The sequence below is a fragment of the Lytechinus variegatus genome, chromosome 14 (assembly GCF_018143015.1).
Source record: "Lytechinus variegatus isolate NC3 chromosome 14, Lvar_3.0, whole genome shotgun sequence".
Classification (NCBI taxonomy): Eukaryota; Metazoa; Echinodermata; class Echinoidea; order Temnopleuroida; family Toxopneustidae; genus Lytechinus; species Lytechinus variegatus.
Window position 1 is genome coordinate 24,646,803 of NC_054753.1, and position 26,836 is coordinate 24,673,638.

The window sequence follows — 26,836 nt, forward strand, 5'->3', positions numbered from 1 at the left end:
CCCTTTCCCATGTTCCCTACCTCTTCATATCTTCTTTTCATCATTTTTCATGAGCTCTGCCTAAAAATTCCCCAATGCTTCCATGTCCATCCTCGGCCTCCCCAAACCTTTCCAATCGGCAGACAGTAAACAGTTTACCCTAAACCACGCTCCACTCCAGACCCAAGAACCATTTGTTGATGATGCCTGTGATATCGGAGTCATCCTCTTGGCGCCTGCATGCATCCGCAGCCACCCCGTTCCCTCCTTCATTAGCCATCGAGGCCTGACTGGCATTAATTAGGTCGTGACACATATCTGAAATATGAATTAGCCATCATCGCAGATCAGTTTAATCCAAATTGCTGCATCCATGCTCACCTAAAGGAATTAATTTAATATCGCTATGCTGTGAGGACGTAAACAATCTTGGCCATTACAGCCCTATGATGGTCAAAGGAACAAGGTAATATATTCAAATTTATTACCATAATTGTAGTTGATATGTTTATATCATTGTCACACTCACATATTCATTAGTATTCTTATCTGGGTAAAAACAAACTTACATTCATAAATCATGCATTGGCAGGGATTCAGAGTGGGGGGGGAGGGCTTGTACACGTAACGTACATGTACGGTAGAGGGTCATCTCCCCCCCTTGATTGAACAAAAATCTCACAAAATTGCTGCCAATGGATGATGTATGGCCTCCCACTCCCTCCAAAAGATAATATTGTTAAACTTCAGTGTAAAATGTTTGTATATTTCTTCGGTAGAACAGTGAACTTATTCCTTCAGGAAATAACACTTATGTGACATTTCATCTTGAGTCAGCAAGGTTGTGCATGCATGTACTTTACCTAGTACTATCCAGGTATGTTTTACAATGTAGATCTCTATCTGTACTCTTGCCCTAATGGCTATCAAGTAGGTCATCTTTTTGTCAGCCCTAAGTGCCTTTATGCTTTTTTTTTTGCAAGATTGACAGTCTTGTTAATTGTTTCTTCTAAAAATTTTGAAGTGAGAGATAGTAAATATAACTAAAGTTATCCTTTTTGTGAGACTGACAAACATTTGGAATATCCTCAAGGTGTAATACTGAAAGGATCCTCTAGGTATAGATGTATTACGGCCACCGCACACCTTTCGACTGCTCGCGATCCGATTTTGGAACAAATCGCATTTTGCTCGTTATCTGAAAATGTGAATGGAACATATCATTTTATTAGAGGTTAAAATTTATGGAAAGAATACTAAATATAACCATTTTGAAAGATTGCAAGCTTTTATTTTGGAGTAAAGGCCAAATTAGTTTCAAATCGTAGCCAATCGTACAACTGCTATGACATCATTGCGACTAGATATTAAATTCGCTTTAATTCTTAGAAGGATAATAGTGTAGTCATAGATTTGAATGTAGGTATTTGTACAATGATTTAGAACATTACACAGTAAGATATTCCAAGTCTCAATATTAGCATCACATTCTAATACATTTTATTCTGAAATCGGATCGCAGACCAGTCGTAAGTTGTGCGGTCGCCTTTAGGTGTGCAATGCTGGCAGTTACTTCAGAGTCTTGTTAAAAATTTGTTATTATTGGCTAAGGATAATGATGATGTAGTGATTTTGGTGACAATTATGATTTTTGGCATATTTTTTTTTCGGGTGGGGGGGGGGTGATGATGGTAGTGATGGTGTTGGGAATGGTGATTATGATAATGATGATTAAAGTGGTTGTCATGGAGATGATGATGGCAGTGATGGTAGTGGGGGTGGGGGCGGTGATGATGATAGTAATGATGATGTTGGTGGTGTATGATGATGATGTTGACAGTTATTGTTATTACTGCTATTACATCTACTACTATAATATATACAAAACTTATGCTATTGTTGATTTCATACAATCATTTATTTCATGCACCCTTCCTATGTCAAATAAAACATTCTTTTCATAACCAGGGGAAGGTGTAAATGCGACCACATATAAGTTGAAGTCTGAAGCCGTGGTCGATGCTAATGGAAGCATAACAGCTCATGCCGGCAGGAATATCTCCATTGCCCTAAGGTTACTTTCAATGTTTGCTCAGAGCATGAATTTTGAATGTAGTATGAGTAATACATGAAGTGGTGTGAACTTTGCCTCGAGGCATGCATGCATTCGAAATCCACAAGGCTTTGGCCAAATGTTGTTGCTAAGAGAATGCTCATAAAGTGAAGAGAATTCCAGGGGCCCGTCTTACAAAGAGTTGCGATTGATCTGATCAATCACAACTATGGAAAGCCAGCAAAGTCAACATATGAAATGATATTTTTTCTTTTTTTGGGGGATATGAATGTATATCTATAAATTCATTGATTTCTTGACAATTTGATGTGTTCTCTTTTGTTTACAATTGATATTTTACAAATTTCCTGGAGCAAAAAATTATGATACTGATGGATTTCCATAGAGATACAATTGATTGGATCAATCGTAACTCTTTGTAAGATGGGGCCCTGCCAAACTGATCTTCTAAAAGTGGGTTGGATTTGGGAAATTTTCCATAGCACACGGGTGTCCCCCCTCTAATAGTTATTAGATATAAATTATACCTATATCAAACATGAAAACCACAGACTTCAAAATTGCAATTGAAAATAACATTGTTAAAACACATTTCAGTCAACGAAATAAAACAAAATTGAGATAAACACACACATACATTTGTTGTGTCAAATGTATGTGGGTGGGATTTGATTTTTTGTATACCTTGCTGAAAAAAAATGTCAGAGTAGAGGCTAGAGAGTTCAATATAAATTATTTTATTTTAAAAACAATTTCACTTGATTTCAGTCCGTCCCATGGGAAATTCTGTGTAATGGTTTACTATTTCTGATCCAATTCATAACATTGCTTGCTACAACGTATTGCATGTATCGACTGTACCCTTTTGACCTTTCAACAGCGATCATGCTCTCAGTACAATTTACTACATGATACAGAGATGTCCAATGATGTTGACATACATCTTAACTTGCCTGAGACATGCCTGTGTCATCCTATAGCATAAGATCTATTCCAGAGTATGGTAGTCTCCCAATCAGGTTCTTTTTACCAGGCTTTATTTATTTACAAACTTAACTTGGAACAGTAGAATGTCAGTACTTGAGATCCAAAACAATATGTATTTCTATGGGTGGAAGAAAGACATGAGTTTGTCCATCCCATTCCTTCAGTGGTAAATTTTACAACTTATATTTTTTTAATAAATCCACAGCTAAACTCATGAAAATGACTATGAGAAGGAATGAAGAGTTAATATTTAATATTGAAATATACATTGATAAATTGAGATGTGATGTGACTATAAACTCATTTCATTTCATAATGGAAACATAGATAAAAATACACTAAATGTCCTTGAGTGGAGGAGGCAACTCGAAGACCAAAACGACACGTCTTTCGTCTCTTAGCCGGCCATCAAGGATCGGGTTATCAATCGTATCAGACAGGAACGGTCCTAAGATACCTCGGAGAACATCTCCGTCGTCAACCTAAAACAAATATCTCGCCGGTTTGCAGGCCTCACGCGAGGTAAATGGCGACAGGGATGAATTAGTGATATATTATATGCAGGGCCTCGGCTCACGTTTGCACTTGGGCTTGCATACAAATGGTTATCATTTGGGGGCAGCGTTTGCCAAGGTTGGGGACACAAGTCGTGTTTGCGAATTTTTTTTAATGGTTCGTGTGTGTTGTCTGTTTGGCTGTTCTGTTGGAAGGTGTGAAGTATTAATAGATGTAATGGATATGCGAAAAGCAAAGAGAAAGGTGTGTGAGTGGAAGGTGATGGGGAGAGAATGGAAAGACGAGAGAGAGAGTTTATAAAAGGGAGAGAGAAAGCGAGAGAGAGTAGATGGAAAAGGGGGATAGAGAGATAGAGAGTGTGAAAGAAAAGGAAGGGGAGGAGAGGGAGAGAGAAAAAGGGAGAGCATGGGAGATTTAAATGAAAGAGAGGGAGAGATTGCTTTCAGGTTAAAAGTGGGCATGGAGTATTTCAAGAAAGAATATTGAATGCATGTGAAGCATTTGTTATGGGTTTGGAAATGGTTTTGAGTGAGGAGTAGAGAAAGGAAAGGGAACTTTAACATAGTAAAAGACAACTCAAGATGACTGGAAAAGATAGAAAGAGGGAGATAAACGATTCTGAGAAGAGGAAGGGAATGGATAAAGAAGAAAAGAGAAAGTGAGAGACAGCAAGTCAGTGGAGGATAGAAATATAAAAAGAAAAGAAGTATGAAAGAATACAGCAAAAACTGTGGTGTTAACCGATGTACATAGAGGTCCACACCAGTTATTTTAAACCGGTGTTAAATTGGTGTTAGTTTTACACCTATTGGTGTTATTACAACACCTTTTGCTGTTACATTTACACTCTTTGGTGTTATGTTCAATCTCTAGGGTGTAATGTTAACACCTCAGGGTGTGGTCCTCTATTAACACCAATTGGTGTCAGTTTTAACACCACAGTTTTTACAGTGAAAGAAAATAAGGAACAATGAGAAAAAAAGGAGAATTAAGAGATGTATAAAGGGAACAGGAGGGATTCCAGGAAAAAACTTGAAGGACCTTTTGACCTATGAGATTTGCCTCTAAGAAGTAAGTAAAATCAGTGGTGAATCCTACCCATTTCTTATTCTTTTTCTCCAGTCAAGTTTACCCTAAAGGATACCCCTTCAAGGAAAAGGACAGAAAGATAAATCAAGATTGTATGCAGAGTTTAATTAAATCTACACACGCTGGGAATGTCCCTAGTTGTCACGCCATGCAAAGTCTTGACATTTGTCTTGTAAACTTTGCCAAACCTTGGGCTATCCTGCTCGTCTGCTCGTCTTTACATCCCTGAGACTTAGACGAAGAGAAAGATGTATCCTAGCCTGGTCCCTCGACGACGGCACTTCTTTTCTCCTGTTCACGTTCCGTGCCGGCTAGACAAACATTCTGAAAATGTCAGATCTCATCAGAGCCTCTTTTTAACGTTCCCAGACATAACTTTTTCTGTCATTCCCCGAAGCATGTTGATATGGAACATTTTGTGTTCATACATGCACATGTATGTACAAAGTCAAAAGCTATTTAGGGGTGCACATGATACTTCGTAGAAAGAGCAGCAGCTAAATTGAATGTTAATTTTTTGCTCACCATCATCATCACCACCACCATCTTTGTCAGATGATCATGGTGACGATGCTGCTGCTGGGGATGATGATGATGATCAACATTATCATCATCATCATCATCATCATCATCATCATCATCATCATCATCATCATCATCATCATCATCATCATCATCATCATCATCATCATCATCATCATCATCATCATCATCATCATCATCATCACCATCATCGCCATCATCATCATCATCATCATCATCTTCACGATGCTTGTCACGATCAACATTAGCAGCAGCAGCATCATCATTGTCAATTAAATCTTTTATTACCACTGCACATTGGCTTGATTCATAATGTTTATAACCTGTATATTTCCTTATATTCTTATCTTTACAGTTACTTGTACACCACCAGATTGATGCCACAATTACTTTGACACTGGAGCTGACCATCAAAATTGGTGAGTGTTGGTATCTGTACCATGAAAGAAATTAATATACCTTTTCCAGATCTACATTTTGAGCTTACCAGCCCCAAATTGCTCAATTTTATTACAGTTTACAGTGGACCCTATGGCCTGTATTCTGAAGTCAGGTTTAACTTACACTCAAGTTTAAAGTTGTGGTTTAATTATGGATAGCCAAGTGTTACATACATGTAAATCATTAACAGTAGAGATATCATACTTCAGCTCATTTGGCTCTCAAATCATTCATAATTGACTGGGAAGTATAAAAGGATGATTGTCTTCACCATCAATGAATCAGGAAAGAGCACAGTAAATGTAAAACATAATAATAATGAAAATATTGACATTTTTTGTTTCCTATAATTTTAGCACAGAGGTAGACCATGGTCTAAGTTAAACCTGACTTCAGCATATGTGGCTTTTTATTTTTCCAGCGCTCTTTGAGGCTATCGGGAGGAATTTCTCCTCGAGCCCGAAGTGATTTTTGCCTGATCTGTTCATGCTTGTCCAATCAACCAAATCATTTTTGTCTCACCTGCGAAGCAAAGTGAGACTATAGGCGCCGCTTTTCCGACGGCGGCGGCGTCAACATCAAATCTTAACCTGAGGTTAAGTTTTTGAAATGACGTCATAACTTAGAAAGTATATGGACCTAGTTAATGAAACTTGGCCATAAGGTTAATCAAGTATTACTGAACATCCTAGTAGAGTTTCATGTCACATGACCAAGGTCAAAGGTCATTTAGGGTCAATGAACTTAGACCATGTTGGAGGATTCAACATCAAAATCTTAACCTGAGGTTAAGTTTTTGAAATGTCATCATAACTTAGAAAATATATGGACCTAGTTCATGAAACTTGGACATAAGGTTAATCAAGTATCACTGAACATCCTGCATGAGTTTTACGTCACATGACCAAGGTCAAAGGTCATTTAGGGTCAATGAACTTTGGCCGAATTGGGGATATCTGTTGAATTCCCATCATAACTTTGAAAGTTTATGGATCTGATTCATGAAACTTAAACATAATAGTAATCAAGCATCACTGAAAATTTTGTGCAAGTTTCAGGTCTCATGATTAAGGTCAAAGGTCATTTAGGGTCAATGAACTTTGGCCGAATCAGGGGTATCTGTTGAATTACCATTTTAACTTTGAAAGTTTATTGGTCTAGTTCGTTAAACTTGGACATTAGAGTAATCAAGTATCACTGAACATCCTGTGCGCGTTTCAGGTCACATGACCAAGGTCAAAGGTCAATGAACTTTGGCCGAATTGGGTGTATCTGTTGAATTACCATCATAACTTTGAAGTTTATGGATCTAATTCATGAAACTTGTACATAAGAGTAATCAAGTATCACTGAACATCCTGTTCGAGTTTCAAGTCACATGATCAAGGTCAAAGGTCATTTAGGGTCAATGAACTTTGGCCGAATCGGGGGTATCTGTTGAATTACCATCATAACTTTGAAAGTTTATTGGTCTAGTTCGTTAAACTTGGACATTAGAGTAATCAAGTATCACTGAACATCCTGTGCGCATTTCAGGTCACATGACCAAGGTCAAAGGTCAATGAACTTTGGCCGAATTGGGTGTATCTGTTGAATAACCATCATATCTCTGTAAGTTTATTGGTCTAGTTCATAAAAAGTGGACATAAGAGTAACCATGTATCACTGAACATCTTGTGCGAGTTAGAGTAGTATTCAAAGTCAGCACTGCTGCTATATTGAACTGCGTGATGCAGGTGAGACGGCCAGAGGCATTCCACTTGTTAGTAAAAAAAATTGAAATACCCAATTATTTTTAGTTGGACACAAGCAATCTTGAGTCCATGGTCTTCAACAATGACATAATAGGCTATTTTATTGATAAATTCACGATACATGGAACACCAGCAGGAGATGGTTGTCGAGGAATAGTATTCCTATAATGGCAAATTGTTGAAAATGATTTTAATTGCTAATAATTACTCTTGCTGATCAGCAATTAGTGAGCACCTTTGATACTGCGACGCAACAAGGATACACCTATTGATCCTACAGAGTTTGATGGAGTTTAAGTAGTCTGCAGGCACAGACCCTAATTGGAAAAACTAGCTCGATCCCTTACCTTTTAATAAGCAAATACCTGGTAGGTAATTTAGGCAAGACAAGCACAAATTCAACTTTTGTTTCTATTTCTGAATGAGAGACCTTCGTTACACAAGGTCTGATCAGGGCGACTTTTTGGCTTCTGAGTTGAACCACTTTCCTTGAGCTAAAGGCTTTGCACAGTAAACTATAGAGTTTAAGGTAAGGAGAAGGGGAAGTCTCAAAATATGACAACCTCGGTTAGTAATTAGCAGCCGGTAACAGAATTGACCTCATATAATCAGTGTTACTAAGAATAACTTGGTTCTTGCAATATTGTTACTTCTATATGCTTGAAGAACAAAGACTGAAGTGTTTTTAAAAAATCTAACCTTAAAGACCATATGTAACCAACCACCCTAGGTAATACTAACAATTATGCTCCAGGGAAGGTTCTCTGTAAAAAGTAATTTGGTCTTCAAAAAGTGAAAAGTAGAAAATACATGTACTTGTCTGAAAGAGTAATCATTCTTTATACTGTCGAAATTTATCGTTGAAAAGTAGAAAAAATACGAGATCATAGAATTTTTTTAATACCATCCTTTACAGACAGTATAGAAGTTTCACCAAGATTGCACTGCATACATGCCCTGCGTGCACATTGTCATGCTTGAGTGAACCTCAAACTTCAAACCTTGTTTTCTCCTTACATGTATCTTTGAAGCTTGCGATTATATGCTTAGTACTTTCGTAAAATAATTTTATGGCTATTGATGATCAATTTCGACAAATTTTTACTGTCAGAAATGTTTAAACCAAATAAGGCTTAAACCCTTCGGATGGTTTAAACATCTTGTATGAATTTGGACCAAATTTTAAGCTGTGGATGAGCATCATGGTCTAGGGGTTATGACTCTTGTCTTACTATCTGAGGGATGTGGGTATGTTATCCTTCAGCAAGAAATTGATCAACATTGTGCTGCTCTCTCACCCAGGTGAGGTGAATGGGTACCACCCGCTAGGAAGAAATTCCTTGAATGCTTCACCACCTATAAATGACAGCAAATTCCAGGTCATAATAGCAGTGCTTTTTATCCTCAGGCGAAAAGTGCTTTACAAATCCAGCTATTATTATTATTATGATTTTGAACTGCTATGTCATGATAACCCGATAAAGTGAGATCATGATCGTGAAGGAAATCAGAATATTTTGGGCAGGACTTGGAGGTGGGGCGGTAGGCGATGAAAGAGTCGTCGGTCCGTGGATTGTTAATCACTGGAAAATGGGTCGTTGGAAGGGTGTGAGTAATTGGGAAGATAAGCAAAGGAAGCTATACAGGAAGCTTGTTGACCTGGGAAGGAAGTTATAACAGAGAGAGAATGAGAAAGAGCGAGAGAAAGTGATAAGGGAGCGAATTAAGGAAAGAGAGAGACAAAGACACCGTTCTCACTACATTCTTAAAACTAGTTTACTCGAAACTAGTTGAACGTGTAGTGAGGATGGCAGAAGCGATCTTGGAAGCGATCTTCCAAACCGGCTCAGAAAACCACCTCGCAATGTAGTATTCAAGATTGCTTTGCCTCGTTAAACTGGTTTTAGCGTATTAAGTGAGGGCACAACCGTTCTCCGGGAAGCGGTCTACGCACATTTTGAGCGCGCTACTCCACACGACGGGTGTAGAATGCCTATACTGCGTTTTTTAATCGTGAGTGAAGAAACTTGTCACCCCACTGAGAGCGTAATTTCCATAGCAACAAAAGCGCTTTAGGTGAAATGATTTTGAAAATCACTTTCGTGTGATCAAGTGGGAACGCTAGCAAAGCGATCTTCCAAACTGGTTTCCTGAATCGGTTTCCAGTAAACTTTTAGAAAGCGTAATGAGAACGGCCTCATATATAAAGAGGGAAGGAGTTCAAAGGAGAGAGAATGGAGAGAGAGAGCGGTAAGGAACGGCAGGCTGGTGAAAGGGTAAAATGTAAAAAGCAAACTCATTTTGCTGTCTCCCATACATACTTAATTCATTCTATCACATAAATGCTAATTCATTGACACATACATGTAGCTGCGGTTCAGTTGTGGTAGTTGCATCATTGTGGGTACTATCACACCTACCTAGCCAAGAAGGTTTATTTTCATTTGGCCCAATGCCAATTCGTGTAATTGCCAAGTGGTTCGGGCTCTCACCTTTCAAACAGAGGGTCGTGGGTTTGAATCCTAGCCATGGCGTGTTTTCCTTCAGCAAGACGTTCATCCACACTGTGCTGCACTCGACCCAGGTGAGGTGGATGGGTACTCCAGCAGGATGAATTCCTTAAATGCACGAGCGCTGAAAGGCGGCTCAAGCTAAGGCCGGGATGATAATAAAAATAACAATGCACCTCGGAATGGATTGTTTGTAGATAGATGGCACTATACACGAGGCTAGCAATGTCTTTTATTGTTATTATTATAATCACATAATTTCTCTATCTCTTGCTTTAAAGTGATTGGTTAACATTGGTTTGACTTTTAAAAAAATCTGAGCTAGAAGGTCACACTTGTCACCTGTGTCTGCGATATGTTCCAAAAATGAAGCCCAGAAAAAATTGCGTTCGAAAATGATTATTTAGTGCTTTAAAAATTGAAATATAAAGTGACCGGAAACACCATCTTAATTTCATCCCATACACTTATGTGTACTATTTAGGTGTCTATAAGACGCCTATTTACAAAAATCAGGGTTTGTCTTGTAGTTTTAGCTTTTCATTCTCAATAATGGTTGTTTTCAGGGTTTATTAGTTCTAGTACATGCACTTGTACACATGTTTCATATTGGTTTGAGAATTTTTTAAATCAGCAGCTCACAAAGTTAAACAATACCTTTAACTATACTCCCACTCCCACCTGCCCCCCTTCTCTCTCTCCAGCCTTCTCCCTGTCAACATAATTTCTCTATATATTCCTTTAACCCATGAATTATCCAAGCAGCTGTCTCAAGAGAATGTCACAATGTTTTGTCACATACCCAGTCTATGTGCTGTAATTGTGTAGCAGGGAAGCAGGTGTCCTTTCTACACTCACTTCCTCCTCCCGGGGCTGAGAATGATTTGAAATGTCTTTTCTAGCACAAATGCTTTCCAATATCCGATTCACTCCATCCATCGCCGAGATTAAAGATAATACCATGGTCACATTTGTTCTACGGCGGCCGTACGGCGAGTCAAAAACAGCCGTTTTATCAATTTTGATTCAAACCACCTATATGTAGTTGGACAAAAAATGTTAAAACGGCTGTTTTCGACTCGCCGTACGGTCGCCGCAGAACAAATGTGACCATGGCATAAATGCCAGTTGTGATGACGATTTCAAAATGAGTTCGTACGGAATCCAATGAAAAGACCACCAAAGTGTCTGTTTGTATAAATAAAAAAATATGTGCCAAAGGATTCTGGAAGAAATTGTGTAATGGCTGAAAAATTAGCAAATAAAGCCCCCATCACACTTATTCGGAATAAGCAGGAATCAAGCATAGGCTGGAATGAAACAAATATTCAAAAAATCTGTAAATTTTTGTGAGGAACTTATTTATTCACCAAACTGGAGTTGAAATTCCGTAAATTGACCAGGTGAATCATCATACACTAGTCAAAATGAACTGCAATGGAGTCAGATTGATAATTTGTGCTACATTCTTGGCGCATTCTAAATATTCTGACTGCATTCTGAGTGCATTCGAAATATTTTTGTCATTTCTTTTGGCCGTCCCAAAGGTTTTGGTCATGTTCAAAACATTCGAGGGGTAATTTTGAACGGTGTTCGAAGTAGATTTAAATGGTGGTCGAACAATAGTCCTTTCATTCAAGCCAATTCTGATTGATTCAGAATAAGTGTGATGGGGGTTTAAGCACGGGATTCGGGTCAAGCGTCGGACCAATTCAAAGCAATAATAATACACTGTCCGACGTGCGCTTATCTATGTTGGTGATCTTCCATGTGAACATTTTTCAGGGTATATTTCAAGATTTCACAAAGTTCAATTCGTGTAACTGTACCAGATCTAGATTCTCGATGATATAATGACAATTTTTTTCCTCATGAAATTAGTGTTTACTGCAACTACTTTTATTTATCTTTAATGGAGAAACAATGATTATAACAGTAGGGCAAAAAGTGGTGAATGTTATTATTGTTAGTTTTTACTATTTCAGATATGAAATTGTTGATTACTACCTTATATTGAAATCATGTTGTTTTCATATTTTCTCCTTCATTGGGACATTATGTGTGTAGTGCCAAGGAGCTTCCAACACACATGTCCTATTGGTTTGCACCAGATGTATTGTTAGTTATTACAGCCTTTAAGTACTTAACAAGCAGGCTTTCATTAGTCTTGATTTACAGAACCTTTTATAGTTAACTTCAAGTTTATTATTAATTTAGTGTGATATTGCTTTGCCTGGCATTTATGTTAACAGGACGAATTCATTCCTGGTGGATGTTTCATAAAGCTGTTTGTAAGTTAAGAGCGACTTTAAGAACGACTGGTGAACCTTTTTTTTATGTGGTAAACCATCGCCAATGAATATACCATTTACCATAAGAAATGATCATCGGTCACCTTAAAGTCGCTCTTAACTTACGATCAGCTATATGAAACACCCACCTGGTGCGTGTTTCATAAAGCTGTTGGTAAGTTAATAGTAACTTTAAGAATGACTGGTGAACTTTTCTTACATGTTAAATAATCACCAATGAACATTAATGGTGAGTATCATTTTCATCGAGAAAGGATCATCTGTTGTTCTTAAAGTCATTCTACACTTATGAACAGCTTTATGAAACGGCCCTAGAACTTGTCAACCGAGAACCTGAAAATACCTTAATACCTTCACTCAATCGGAGTCAAGGAAATCACCTTTTTATTGCAGAAGTTCTAAGTAGAGTCTGTTTTGTTGAGACTAGTTGCTGGCTAGATGTTAAAATGTAACATGCTAAATGTCACTTGAGGAGGTATGCATAGCAAGGTTAATGGTGTAAAGCATTAACTCTCTCTTTTCATGTCTCATGTGTTGTTTGTAATTCATACCAGTTGGAGTGAGTTGGGTTTGCTTTTAGATATTTTGTGTGGGCTGTGGTGGGGGAGGGGGCAGAGACCGATGATTTAAAAGAGAAGCTGATACTAGTGTAAATCATTAACTATCATCTTTCCAAGTGTTTCATCTCATAATGTCTTCTCTGTGATTTACAAGTTCATAATGGCTTTGTGATGGGGGGGGGGGGGGGGGGGAGGTTGTTGGTTTCTCTGAACTGGTTTGTGATGTTTTTCCTTTACTTAAATTTGAAGAATTTTGATGAATATCATGATGATCTTTTCCGCAATATGTTCATATCTTACCCAGATATGTCTCAAAGATAAAGATGAACATTTGAAATTATGCTGTTCCAGGAAGGTAGCCAGATACATGTACAGACAAGGTTATAGCGATGATTAGCTCCTCTGAGTACTCTTATACCCTTTTTACACAGGATTTTCTTAGCCCCGCACTATCGCTAACCCTGTACTATCCTTAACCCCGTACTATTTTTTTTTCCTATTCACACATGCCAAATTGTTATTACTAACCCCGGATAAGGTATGCTTGCTTTTCACACACGAAACTCGCTAACCCCGGACTAGTGGTTTTTGTCGATCATTCGTAGTACAAGTACTTCACTCGTACACTTTTTACACACGCTAAAATTTCCTTAACCCCGTACTATAGATGGCTAAATTCTCATTTAGCCCCACCTATAGTACGAGGTTAAGTTTAGCCCACTTTCATTTTACACTAGCGATCTTAACCCCGTACTATCGCTCTTAGCACCGTACTATCGCTCTTAGCACCGCAATTGCTGGGATAACCCTGCTTTTTTGCAGGGCCAAATAATCCCGTACTAAAGGTGGGGTTAGCCCACTTTGCAAAAATGCTGTGTAAAAAGAAAGTGGGCTAAGCTTAACCCCGTACTATAGGTGGGGCTAAATGGCAATTTAGCCCCACCTATAGTACGGGGTTAAGGAAATTTTAGCCTGTGTAAAAAGGGTATTAGATATTAGTACTGCATAAGTTGCATTATTATTACTTTTTTTTTATTGTTCATTGGTAAAGTAGAATCTATTTCAAAACATTCACAATATACAAGTGATCCATAACTGGAAACAATCATATAAAAGAACAACAACAATAAAGCCAGTGATTGTGAAAAGACGGTTGGGAGGGTGGCCGATTAAAAAGGCTTGACAAAATGAATAATGTTCAGGAAAAAATCTCACAAAACAGTTTAAGGTCAAAATCAAGGATGCTCATTGAAATGCTTGAAAACTTTGAAGACAATCTGCTGCCAGAAGAAAAAATAAATGTTATCTATTATAATCCACTTTTGCTGAAGGGTATCAGTCAAATCCTAACCCCCTGGCCTGAATGGTTCATCATAACAGTCAACAAAAAAACAAACAAACAAATAATTCACACTTTGTTCAATTTCTTATGTATGTTAGCATATTTGTTGATAATAATTAATGTTTCTGTTTTCACTGTGTTACAGTGTACTGCTATGCTTGAGGAAAACATGCATTGCATTCACATTACATGTCACCATACGATTCATCACACCTTTGAAGAAACCATAACTCGGCAGTCTCACCCACCTCGCTGCAAGTTTATGCATTTTACCAGCTGCTCCAGGCCAGACAGTGGCAAATAGATTCTAACGCTGTTTGGTGCAAGGTGGTCGACCAAGAGAAACCAAGAGAAAGAGTATGTGCGAGAGAGAAAGACAGAGACTGGAGCCATTAGATAGAGAGAAGGGGTTAGAAAAAGAGAGAAAGACCAAGATGTAGGGAGAAGACTATTATACACAGTAAAAACGCTGTTTAAGATTTTATACAACGCTGTTTTCTATATGAACCTTACAGTAGTTGTTTAACAATTTAAACAATCATGTTTGATTTATTGAAGATTAGATATTGAAAATTAAATTTTATTGTTTAAGATTTAAACACTTGTTTAAACTGTTTAAACAGTTACTGTAAGGTTCATATAGTAAACAGCGTTGTATGAAAAATTTAAACAGCATTTTTACTGTGTAGAGACGAAGAGAAAAAGAGACAGGCACAGAGAGTGACAGACGGAGAGAGAGAGAGAGGGTGAGAAGGCTATGAATCAGGGAGAAAAAGAGCTAGAAAGATACAGAGAGTGAGGCTGAAAAAGAGGCAATGATAGAGATAGAGTCAAAGAGAGAGAGAGAAAGAGTGAGAGGAGGCATCAAATGGAGAAAAATGGAAAGAAAGATGCAGGGGGGAAATGTGACAGAAAACCCGAGCTCAGCAATGTGCGATGAATGGCAATGCCCAGTTGAGTGTACTTTTCAAAAGGTCACTGTAATATCTTCTGGGCATACACCTTATGCCAGAATTAAAAAAAAGATGACGATTCTCTTGAAGGTTTTTCCGAGTGAAATTCAAAGGTGGGGAGGGGGGGCTGATTCAAGGATGTTGGACGGTATTTTCAGTCGGGAGATACATGTTAAATGTGTCGTGAAGGATGGTGTACCTCCTGAAAGAAGTGCATTTAGATTGATGAGGCAATGTTTTGGAAAGCCCGAAGCAGGACCGATTGAGAGATGTTTTGTTTAGGCAACGCAAACAGGGTGTTCTACCTGTAAATTCATCCCCTCCTTGAACCGAGTTTCGTGTGAAAGTCATGTCCAGGTGAAGGTTTGTGGATTCAGGGTGCGTTTATGCTTTCTTTGTGAAGGCAGGATGAGCATTTTGAAACGCTTACTGTTAGCCCTCAGTGAAAATATAATTTCATGTCATATTCTTAAGCCACATGCTATGTTGACCCGGAAGCATATGTCAGTCATGTTTGGGTGTGCGCTTTTTAGTAAAAAAAATTGTTTTGATATCACAATCTCGATCAAACTGGAAACTTGTTAATGATGCAATGGAATGCATAAAGAAGTGTATATATTGATAATGGTGCTTCTGTAGAAATCAGGGTTTATTTCATAGAGAGAAGTGCCGATCACGAGCCCACCTTCTTAGTGTTTTATTGATCAGAACTGGAGGGGAGGGGAGGCACAAGTTCGGAAATTTTAACATGGCAACATACTTCAGTCTTTGTAGTTGTTGATTTGTTAATAATGGTGCTCGATTAAAAAAAAAAGAATATACATGTATATGCCAATCAAAAGTATCTCATCATTTCACTATAATATTTTTTATTATTATTTTCAGTAGATAAGGGGTTATATTCCTTCAGTAAGAAATTTCTTCACACTGTGCTCTTGACCCAGGTGAGGTGACTGGGTACCTGGTAGGAAGAAATTCCTTGAATGCTGGAGTGCCCGATCAAGGTAGCTGTGCTAAAGCAGGGGTAATAATAACATTATCATGTTAAGCAGGGCCTGCTGGTAGAACAGTTTTTGGAACTGACGTGGCTACCCTGGGTAAAATATATTATTATATTTTAAGAGATTTTTAGAAATATAAAGCCATTATTAGTGTAGAAGAAATTTGGCAAGCACATGCAAGCTTTGTTCCACTTATTACACACTGTAAAAGATAATGCCTTTTCGCTTAAAAAGGCAAAATCTTGCCGATGAACAGCTTGGTACGTTGAGCAACACTGAATCTGTTCGGCAACCTATTGGCAACTCAGAAGCCGCCTGGATAGCTGCTTGGATCGCAAAGTTATTTATATATTCTTTTATTGGAAGCACCCCATCTATGGCCCCCAAAAAGGTTACAGTAGCTAATAAGTAAAAGCTGAACAGTGCATGGATTATGTTCAGGTCATGAATTATGGTACTTATATCACATACTGTACTGCCTGTCACATACTTCACTAAGGGAATCAATTTCCTGCATCAACAACCTAATATTTCATGATTTTCCTTAAAAAAACTGGAAATTTTGCAAGAGCTTATTCCTTGAATTTATTACTTATTCATTCCTATTGTCGTACTTTATGCCACATTGTCCGCCAACCAAATATTTCAGGAATTTACTTGGAAATTTCAAAGAGCTAAAAAAAAAGAAAATCATATTTTCATTAGATAGAAAGATAAATTTTATTTTCACATGGTAAAACCCCCCAAACAGATACATAGTCTGACGATTTTCATGGGGGCTGTGCCATGAATAAAATATACAAAGTAAAGGTCACCCAATCTATTTACATGAATAACACGTAAAACATAATATTCATAAATATTACCATATAATAAATGCAGATGGGTAAGTTTATACAAAGTAATTACACATAATGATCAAATGCAAATTTAAAAATACCTTCAGTATTATGCTTTTCACATTGCATTTCCTTAACCCATACTATCATCAACCCCATACTAACTTTTTTTTTTCGATTCACACTGTCTTTTTTAACCCCATACTATCTGCTCAACCGTGGTTAATGCCTTAACCCCAGACTATCCCTCAGCTCATGAATATTGATGGTTTTACCAAACAGAGCGTGATTAACGTGCAATTCGACTTCAGTGATTGGCTAATGCTTAGCCCCATTTTCCCTAGCCCTGTTTCGTTTTCACACTGCATCTCTTAGCACCGCAATTGTGGTGCTAGCACCACAATAAGCCGGCTAACCCTGCTTTTTTGCAGGGCCAGATAGTACCGTACTATTTACCGTGCTAGCCCACTTTGCTAAAACGTAGTGTGAAAACGAAGTGGGCTAAGCTTAACCCCAGGAAATTGGTGGGGCTAAGACCCCCCTTTATAGTCCCACCAATTTAGGACAAAAAGTGCAGTGTGAAAAGCATATATGAATGCGTAATACACAGGACTGAAAAAATCCTTATATAACGACACTGTACATTCACTACATGTATTTTGGAGTGCAATTTTGTGCTTTTTCTTTGTTAAATTCATCAAAATTAAAGCAAATCAGCTTAAACGGTATACTGTTAGAAAATTTATCCTTAAAATAAAAGTTCCTGCAGCAGAGTCTAGAGGACACCTGTAATCTTACCAGACTGTGTAATCTTACAGGAAATCGGTATTTGGTGTATGGAACCTTACAAATTTCCTTTAAGAAAACACCTTTTTCCCCTTTTTAAACAGACCCGTTCTGTTAAATTTGCAGAAAAATTCCTGTTTTATGAATATACAGAAGGACTCTGTTATTGCTTTCTGTAAAATCAGGTTTTTTTTTAACAGTGTATAGGCTATAACTTTTCACATCTGAACGGGGCATTGTGGTAAACGTTCCATTTGCTTTAGGTAATACAGGTTTTTGTATCATAATGATCATCACCCATGACAGATGATTCCTAATGGTAGGCCGAGCAATAATTTTCTGCAAATGATAGGAATTGGCCTGGATATGGCCGTAACGAGGTAACGAATACGACCCGACGGTTCGAATCAGATCCATAATGCAGTGACAGACTTGAAGATCAAATGCAGATTGTAGCCATGAGGGACATTTCAACATTTGTGTCAATAGACAACATGGTATTCATCACTTGCATACAGATGTGGGGGGGGATGGACCCCCACATTTTCATGACCCCCCAAGAAAGGGGAGAAAAAGAAAGGAAAGGATAGGAAATTGGGTGAAATATGGTTTTATCTTCTAAAATTTATGTCCAAATTTGTCACAAAATTTGATTTTTGTATTAAGAAAAAATTCGATTTTTTTTTTGCCTGCTCTCTTCGCTCGCTCGCAGCTTTTTATTAATTTTACCCACTTCGCTATGTCTGGCTCCCTCAAAATTGTTGGCTCATTTAATAAGCTACTTGTATCAGTAGTGTATGCAGGGGGTGGGGTGGTTACAGGGGTTCAAACCCCCCTTAAATCTTTTGATACCCAATACCCCCCTATAATTTTCAAAACTATCAGCAAAATATAAATTTGGTCACTGTATTGCTAGCAGGGCTTATCAAATAGAACCAGATTTTGTGTCATAAACGAGCGTAATCATGACCTGATGTTAGTGGAGTCATCATACCTGGATAATATACCAATTAAGCTCAATTTGTAGGCCGATTGTCCAATTATCAAGCTTATTCCAACGAGGCTGATGTCCTGATTTTTTTCCTATGCCTTTTTAGTATCATGGTAGAGGCATATATATGTGATGGACTGACTGATCATGTATGCAGGCCTATGTACCTAAAGGTTAATCACATGTATCTCACCATATGGTACGCTGATACTTGTTAGCCATTTTTGAATTGATTTGATGAATAACTATTCTTTGTTTGGATTGCTGGTATTCATTTGATCCTGTGCCATTTCAGGAGCTGTTTGCTAAGTTATGGATGAGTTTATGATGGTTGGAAATATACAAAGTGACAAAGGGTAAGCTCAGGGTTTTTCATTATATTTGAAGAAAATATTATTTTTTCAAATGTTTCATTAGAAATTTCCAAAAAAATATACTTTGGCCTAAAACTTGGATTTATGTTAAGAATGTCAATCAATAACTCAACTATTGTTTTTGTATGATAAAATGGAAAGAAACTACTTTGGTTCCTATATTGCAGTTGTTTCTAAAGTAATTCATAATTATATAGCATTATCAAAATATTCTTGGTGAAAAGGGTTTAGCATGTTAACTGCTGAATACCTTTAATAGCTTTAATAGCTTTAAACTCCTAGTTGAGATTGAGTACTGGAGTTCTCAATATGAGATTTTGCTCCTGCAAGTTGATAATTATGTTCATTTTAAGAACACATGACATTAGGTGTGTGATGTTGAGCTTAAACTTATGCATTAGAAAGAGAAAGATAGAAAGAGAGAGAGAGAGTGAGCGAGATAGAGAGAGAGTGAGAGAGAAGAGAAGGGAAGGGGGATGGAGAGTGGATGGGAATGAGAGCACTTGAGGAAAATTGAAACAGACTCACTTCTTCTCCAGCAGGTATATTTTGATATAACTAAGCCAGCCGGAAGTAATAAGATGATGGCTGCAATCTCATCCTCTTGAAAAGCCACACCTTAAACAATCCCAATGTTTGGCGCTGGGGATCGAAAACGGTGCCCTAGATAACCGAGCTACCCCCTCAGTATAGATTATCAAGCCTTGTGTCAAGGCGAGAGAGAAAATATGGCTGACATATTAAATTGAGACAAAAGCCGATGTAGCGTAACATGAATGAGCCGTCTGCGGATTTGCCGGAAGCCATTCCAGAGCCTTGGTAATGTGTCGTTGTTTTGGTAACGACGCTAAGGTGAGAGTTAGAGAATGATCGCATCCCCGAGCACCTGTTTGATGTTTGCCGCCAATGCAAGTGAGAACCACCCCCTTTGGAGATGGTGTCAGTGAAGAAGGTGGGGGGGGGGGGTTGTCACATTCGTGATGAAATTAATACAAGCAAGGACTTACCAGTGCTGATGATGAGCTTGGATGTAATTAAAAGTGAAGATTTAATTATTCCAGCATCCTATATTGTTTCTGTCACCTTGCCTTACTTAGGATATTGCGACACTCATGTTTCGAGGCTTAACAAGTTTACTTGTCTCCCTAACTTCATTTTCTTTTCATTATTGAAGTAATTATGTTAGGAGATTAACCCCTTGCATGCATCTATGTTACCTACAGATCAGAGCAATAGTAGAGCAATTTTGTATATGGGAGGTAAAAGAATGGGCATCGACAGGCTAGATGTTAACTTACATTTATAGCCCTGCACAGTAAAGTTTAATACAATGCTGTTTACTTTTTGAATGGAATGTAGTAGTTGTTAAACAGTTTACAAAACCATGCATGATTATTGAAGATTATATTTCTAAAATAAATTTATTGCTGAAAATTATAAAAATATGTTTACTTTTCGAAAGTACTTGTTTAACATTTTAAAACCCATGCTTTATTTATTGAAGATTAAATATTAACAATCAAACTTTGTTGCTTAAAATTTTAAACACTTGTTTAAACTTAAACAGTTTCTATAAAGTTCCTATAATAAACAATGTTGAATACAATTTTTAAGCAGTGTTTTTACTGTGCTGAGAGTGTTTATTGCTTCATCTTAAAGGAAGCTTGATTATTCAAAACCTACCCTTAGTTACTATAGTAACTGTAATGCATAGCAGGAGAGCATTTTGTGAGAGGACTTGTCAGAATTTTCCTTTAAAGAAAAAATCTTATCTGATGCTAACCATAGTGACAGTCAGACACCTGTGTTAATCAGACAATAAAAATCAAACAAAAGTTGTTAGATCTGATAACTTGTCAAATGGCAAATGTTGATAAAATGCTCCCTTGACAATTTTAAAATTTGGTGATCATGTAAAATCTAGACTCTTCAGAGTTTTCGATTAGCAGAAGTATTTTTAAAAAAATGCATACGTTCTGTATTTACTGAGAAGTTCTTGTTTGGTTTAGACGGTCCTTTGGGAAAGGACGAAAAGCAAAGTGGTTGTCTGGCTGATCAAGTTTGATTTTTGTTTATTTTTTGTATGTCTTTATGATTAGAGATATGAAGTAGTGTTGACAAAGTGATAAAATAGTAGCAGTATTTATAGTAGTAGGAGGAGGAGGAGTAGTGATCGCAGAGGTAGCTATGTGTTTAATAGAAGGTAATGTTGTAACAGAAGCTGCATTGCCAAATTACACAACAAAAATAGAAAATATTTCTTTCAGTCCGTGTAAAAATCAATCCTACACTAATGACATGTCATTTTCTATTATCCTATGTACATTACTTGTGTTCATCAATATCTATTCTCATATTAGTCATATTATGATATCCAAATTCTATTTATATATGGTCAATTCCAGCGTAACGGACATGACGTTCAGACAATTTTTTGTAATTCAAAGAGTTATACAGTAGAATTAGCAGTCTTTTGATAATTGTTACTAAGCTTATCAGACACATTTAAGTATCTGTTACATACACATAAAATTTCAAATCGTTTCGTTGAACAGTTGCGGAGAAATTGCACTCTTCGTGAGCGTAACGGACATGACACGAAATGGACGAAGCATTTTTACCTCCTATTGCTTATCAAAATTCCTGTGAATTCTTAGATTGCATGCACCTGACGTTGGTGTTAATTTAATCTTAAGATCATGCTCTATCCATAAAATGGTGTTTAACAACAGTTTTGCAGTGCATTCTGTATTCCTAGCTCAAAATGTAGCGTAACGGACATGACACACGAAGCGTAACGGACATGACAGTTTCGTCCACTTTTTGTAAGCGAATATAATTATTTTATTACAAGATATGGTACAAGTCTAATTGTTTACATGTTAAGGCTAGAGGTTAGAGAGACATATCATAACTGGTAATCTGTAATATCTCCTCTCATTTTGCAATTTGAGAGGGGGTCTTTTTGTACAATATTTATCAAACAAAAAAATATTTAGAAAAATTAATTTTACACCGGTTAACAACAGTTAATGAGTATTTTCAAGTTACTACCATCCACCACACCTAATTAAAGGAGAAAAAGTTGATAGAAAAGATTATTTTTTATTCACGCCTTAATATTTGATAATATACTAGCGTAACGGACATGACACCCTTATGAAGTGAACTTCATCAGCACTTCTTAGTTTGAAAATGAAAGAAATATGAATAATGAAAGTAATTATGTAACAGCAAAGTACCTTTACTAACACTCTAAAGAAAATTATGTAGATATTATTAGCAGGTATCATTAAATTAATAGCTATAGCCTAAGTGATAATTTTATATTGAATACAATGTTTATCATACCACTACTGCACACTGAGCAGACCAAATCTCATTTTTTGTGAGAAGAAACAAAATGTACCAGACCTGTATAAATCCAAGATGAACATATTATGGAATGTATTGTATGATAAAGAACATGTACTCGTATTAATGTCAGTTTTAAGATTACAAAAAATGGTATTAAAAAGTATTTTAATAAAAATTTAATAGCAGTACCTGGAAACCGGTTTTTCATTATCGATTATGTATGAGTTGAAAGGTAATCAGAATGTTTGTAAATAGCTTCTGAGATTTTTTGTTTTCATTCAAAATAACTATCATCCTGAGTATAATCATCCTTTCATCAAATCTTGGATGTTCTAAATCGTACGATCTTGCTTGCTGACAAATGTGGCTGTATCTAATTTTGTTGTATTGTCCGCGCTGCTTGTGTAAAATTGAAGATACATCATTCAAATCATGATTATGGCTGACCAAAATACTACTATGATGACATAATTTATTGATTGCGCCACATTCTTTCCACGGCCCCTTTGCTTTGTGATACTGCAAAAAAGTGCCACTGCAGATTCATGGATTCATAGAGCTACATCATGTAACACAGATATCTGAATACAAACTTGCTTTTAAATGTGATCCCATGCCATCACTGAAGAAGTACATGTAGAGGTTGATGAAAGTCAGATACTTTGAAGTAATATCATCAATGATCATGAATTCACAAGTTGGAGTTTTATAATGCTCCAAACTGTCAGTGCAAAAACCTAAGATAATCAAATGTTTGTTCAAACACAAATGATGCAGATTGTGATCTGAGTATGTTGCCAGATCAAGCTGCATCTTATCCTAATATTATGTGGCATACCGTTAATTCTCAGAAAGATCTACCAGAACAAGAGCTGAACTTTCATCATTCACCAACTTCTAAAAATAGCTTGACATGCAGATTCTAGGAAATATTACATTCAGCTATCCTCAAACAATTGAGGCTGACCTCAGTCTGTGACACTGAGCCTAATATTTTGTTTTTGTGAATGCTGCCTTTTGCCATATATAAGGCGTCATGTCCGTTACGCGAATTGTCATGTCCGTTACGCCATTTTTATGAAAATGAGAAGTGGTAAGGGAAAATGATTGCTACACATGGTAGGGGGTTTAATTCTAACATAGAATCTGAATCTGCAGTACCTTTAGACAAATTTCCTGTAAGCTGTGAAAACTTTAAGTGAAAAACGTAACGGACATGACACTGATAATGGTAAAGAAATCACACAAATCTGAAGACAGATTTCTCTAAAATTGATGAATGGCGTAAAATTTAACGATTATTTTCTGTTGATTTAAACATTAATCAACTATTCAAAAGTTAAAAGAGACCTCTGGGACCTTGTTTGCTTTTAGTAAAGACAGGAAAGATGAATTGTTTAAAAATAGCCACATTTTTTACATTTTGCAATTTACTTTTCTATTTTTTTGATGATGGAAAAAACTACTAAATTTTATCAATATTGCGATTTTTCTATTGGAAATTGAGACTTTATAGATTACTTTTTAAGAAAATTTGACTGCTGAAGTGAAATCTTAAACTTCATTTTTTCTCTAAAGTGAACATTTTCCATGGAATTGCCCATATCCAACATGTATAAATATAAATCTCTGTTTATAGGACACTAATCCATGCCCAAGATACTGTCGCGTCAGGTGTACTCAGACCGCCTGGATCACCAGAATAGCTGTTTTATTATGAGAACTTGTTCAGGCTCGAAAATACCCCCAAATTATTTCACACCGACTTGAAGCAGACCCTTTCAAGATTGCTTGCTCTGCAGCAATCGCGGCACGAACCTTCTTTTAAGCGTGCAGTTTCTTTCGAGGATATTATGAGTAGTTTTCTTTCATGCTGCCAGATTCACCTGGTATTTTCTGATCGGGGTAAGTTTCTTGATCAGAAAATACCTGGAATTGACAAACTTTGAGGCGGTGTGAATGCGTCTATCCTTATGACTACAAGTCACCCATCTCCTGCTGAAGATTTAATTTGATTAAGCAGCGATGATGTAACAGCCCCATACCTGCTCCTGTATCGCTGGCTCTTGATTTGATTCTCCCCACCGCCTGTAGTCCCAGCACACCTGGGCTTATTCAATTAAGCCTCGTTGTTTCATATACTAGTAGTGCGGTGGTATCATATACGGGAGCCAAGGCTGCGTGTTATGAGTTATTAATCTGTCTGCTGGCATTCGTTCGTCAGGCTTGAAGTCATTTTGGAGTAATGAAACAGCACACACAGAGGTGTATGCATGGGACTGTATGGATAGTTGAGTATGTGAAACCTGAAGATGATGTGACAGTTTTTGGATCACAATCATTTTAAAGATGGCGAAATTCTAAGGATTTTTAATCATCAGATTGCAGGTAAAACATCAGATTAATTTTTGTTTGAATAATTTCAGACTTTTCATGCAATACTGTTGTTTGCTAGTGCATTATATTCATGAATATTTATTAAAAATATACCAGTATTATATTATTCTTTTGTAACACAATTATCATGAGTCAATCTTTTAGGTCCCTATAGCTCTATATCTTGAATTATATAATTACTCCTTTTAACCTGATATTTCAAAGAAGTATTTCTTTGGCAGGAAAAAAGATTGATGTTCCAAATGTTATTGATTCTTAAGATGTTTACAAGAAAAAAATAAAAGGTTAACATGATTTCTTCCCTGTGAAAGCGGAAATTGCTGTCAGACAGAAAAACAAAGCGATCACTCATTTGGTTGCATTTGCAGATCTGTATGCAAAGGTGGGTGTCATTTATCAGTTGTGTCATTTGCAACTGTTTGTCTCTGGTGCCACTTTCATACTGACAGTCGAAGTTGAGTTATTCCGGAGTCCAGAAGGAGTTACTCAACTTTAGAGGGCAGTGTGAAAATTGTATGATTATTTTGATCCAGATTCAAAGAGGAGTTCTCAACCCACTTCGAGAAGAGGGTTACAAACGGAGTAAATCCGCACCAGAAGTGCAGTATCGCCTATCTCGCAGGTAACTTCATTCATTTCCGCATGGGGGAGATTCCGTGCACCACACTATTGCGCAAACTCACTTGGAAACCACAGAAACGACTGCGGATACACCACTGCGGAGCTTGCCAGTTTGAAAAGGGGTGTAATCTTGTTCTGCAATACAAATGTATCAATTCAATCAGGAATTAATCCGGAGTAACTCCACTTCGCCTTCAGTATGAAAATGAAAATGGCCTTATTGAATTGGAATTTTTACATTCTCATTGCCGTGCTGCTCATTGAAGAGGCTGTCCATTCCTTTTGTAGGAAGGAGCAAGGATTTTTTTTTAGATTTCGGGGCTTCTTTTCATAACCTCTTGTCTGTATCGTCGCTGGTCATTTGAACCGTTGTATCACACATACGACGGTGCAAACCCATTTCAGAGAAAATGGACTACAAATTTTACTATGATTTCCAAACTTAGTTCCTCAGCCTTTCAACATATTCATTACTTGAAAAATACATGGTTGGAAACACCAAGAAAATTGCTTTACATTGGTATCTTTATTTCAACTCAAAAGTAAGGATCCAAGAAAATATGGCAAAAGAGCTACATGCTTGTGATTTCGTTTTGAGTGACTTATATTTTGTCTACGTCGTTAAGTCGATATTTCCGAAAACCTTTGTCTTTAATCGATGCGTGGGCATAGGTACAAAAACTCCATAGGGAAAAAGCGATACAATATTTTGAGTGACCATGATTTCAATGCGCTATCAGTCAAAACATTGTATCGCCTTTCACGTGCAAAGTCAATGCAGTGCCCAGAGCAGATACGACGGTTTGGTTGAGCGGGCGCATTGAAATCGCGGTCAGTCAAAACGTATCGCTCTGGTACAGTGCATGTTTCCAATGGGATTTGCGCATTTTATTGAAAATTTGTATGACATCGTCCTGAAAATCTTCTCATATCTAAGAAAATACAATAAATTGCTGCCTTTAGATTTAGTTACGAATAGAGTGGGACTAGTACTTTCATTTTCTGCAAAAATCTCAAAATCTATTTTTTTACCAAAATTGACTGATACGACGATATCTGTAACATTTGATAAAGTTTGACGTTGCCGTGAATGTGGGTTCTCTAGGGCTCTTTTAATATGTCTTTGGGGGCAACTCCAACACTTTTGGTTAACCCTGGATCTGTCACCTGATTTGTAAAGAATTGATTTGATTTTTGCATTTTTCAACAAATTTGATTTCCCAAATGAAGATATTGATTTCCTTTGACAATTTGGTTTTGTATATACTTGTCAAAACTTTTCCATAACTTCAGGCAATTAATTACAATTATTGCAATATATTTGAAAATTTGTGGGCCAGACTTTCATCTTCTTATTTACTGTATATGACAAAGTTTGTCGAATTTCTCTGTAGGGTGGTAGATAAAATG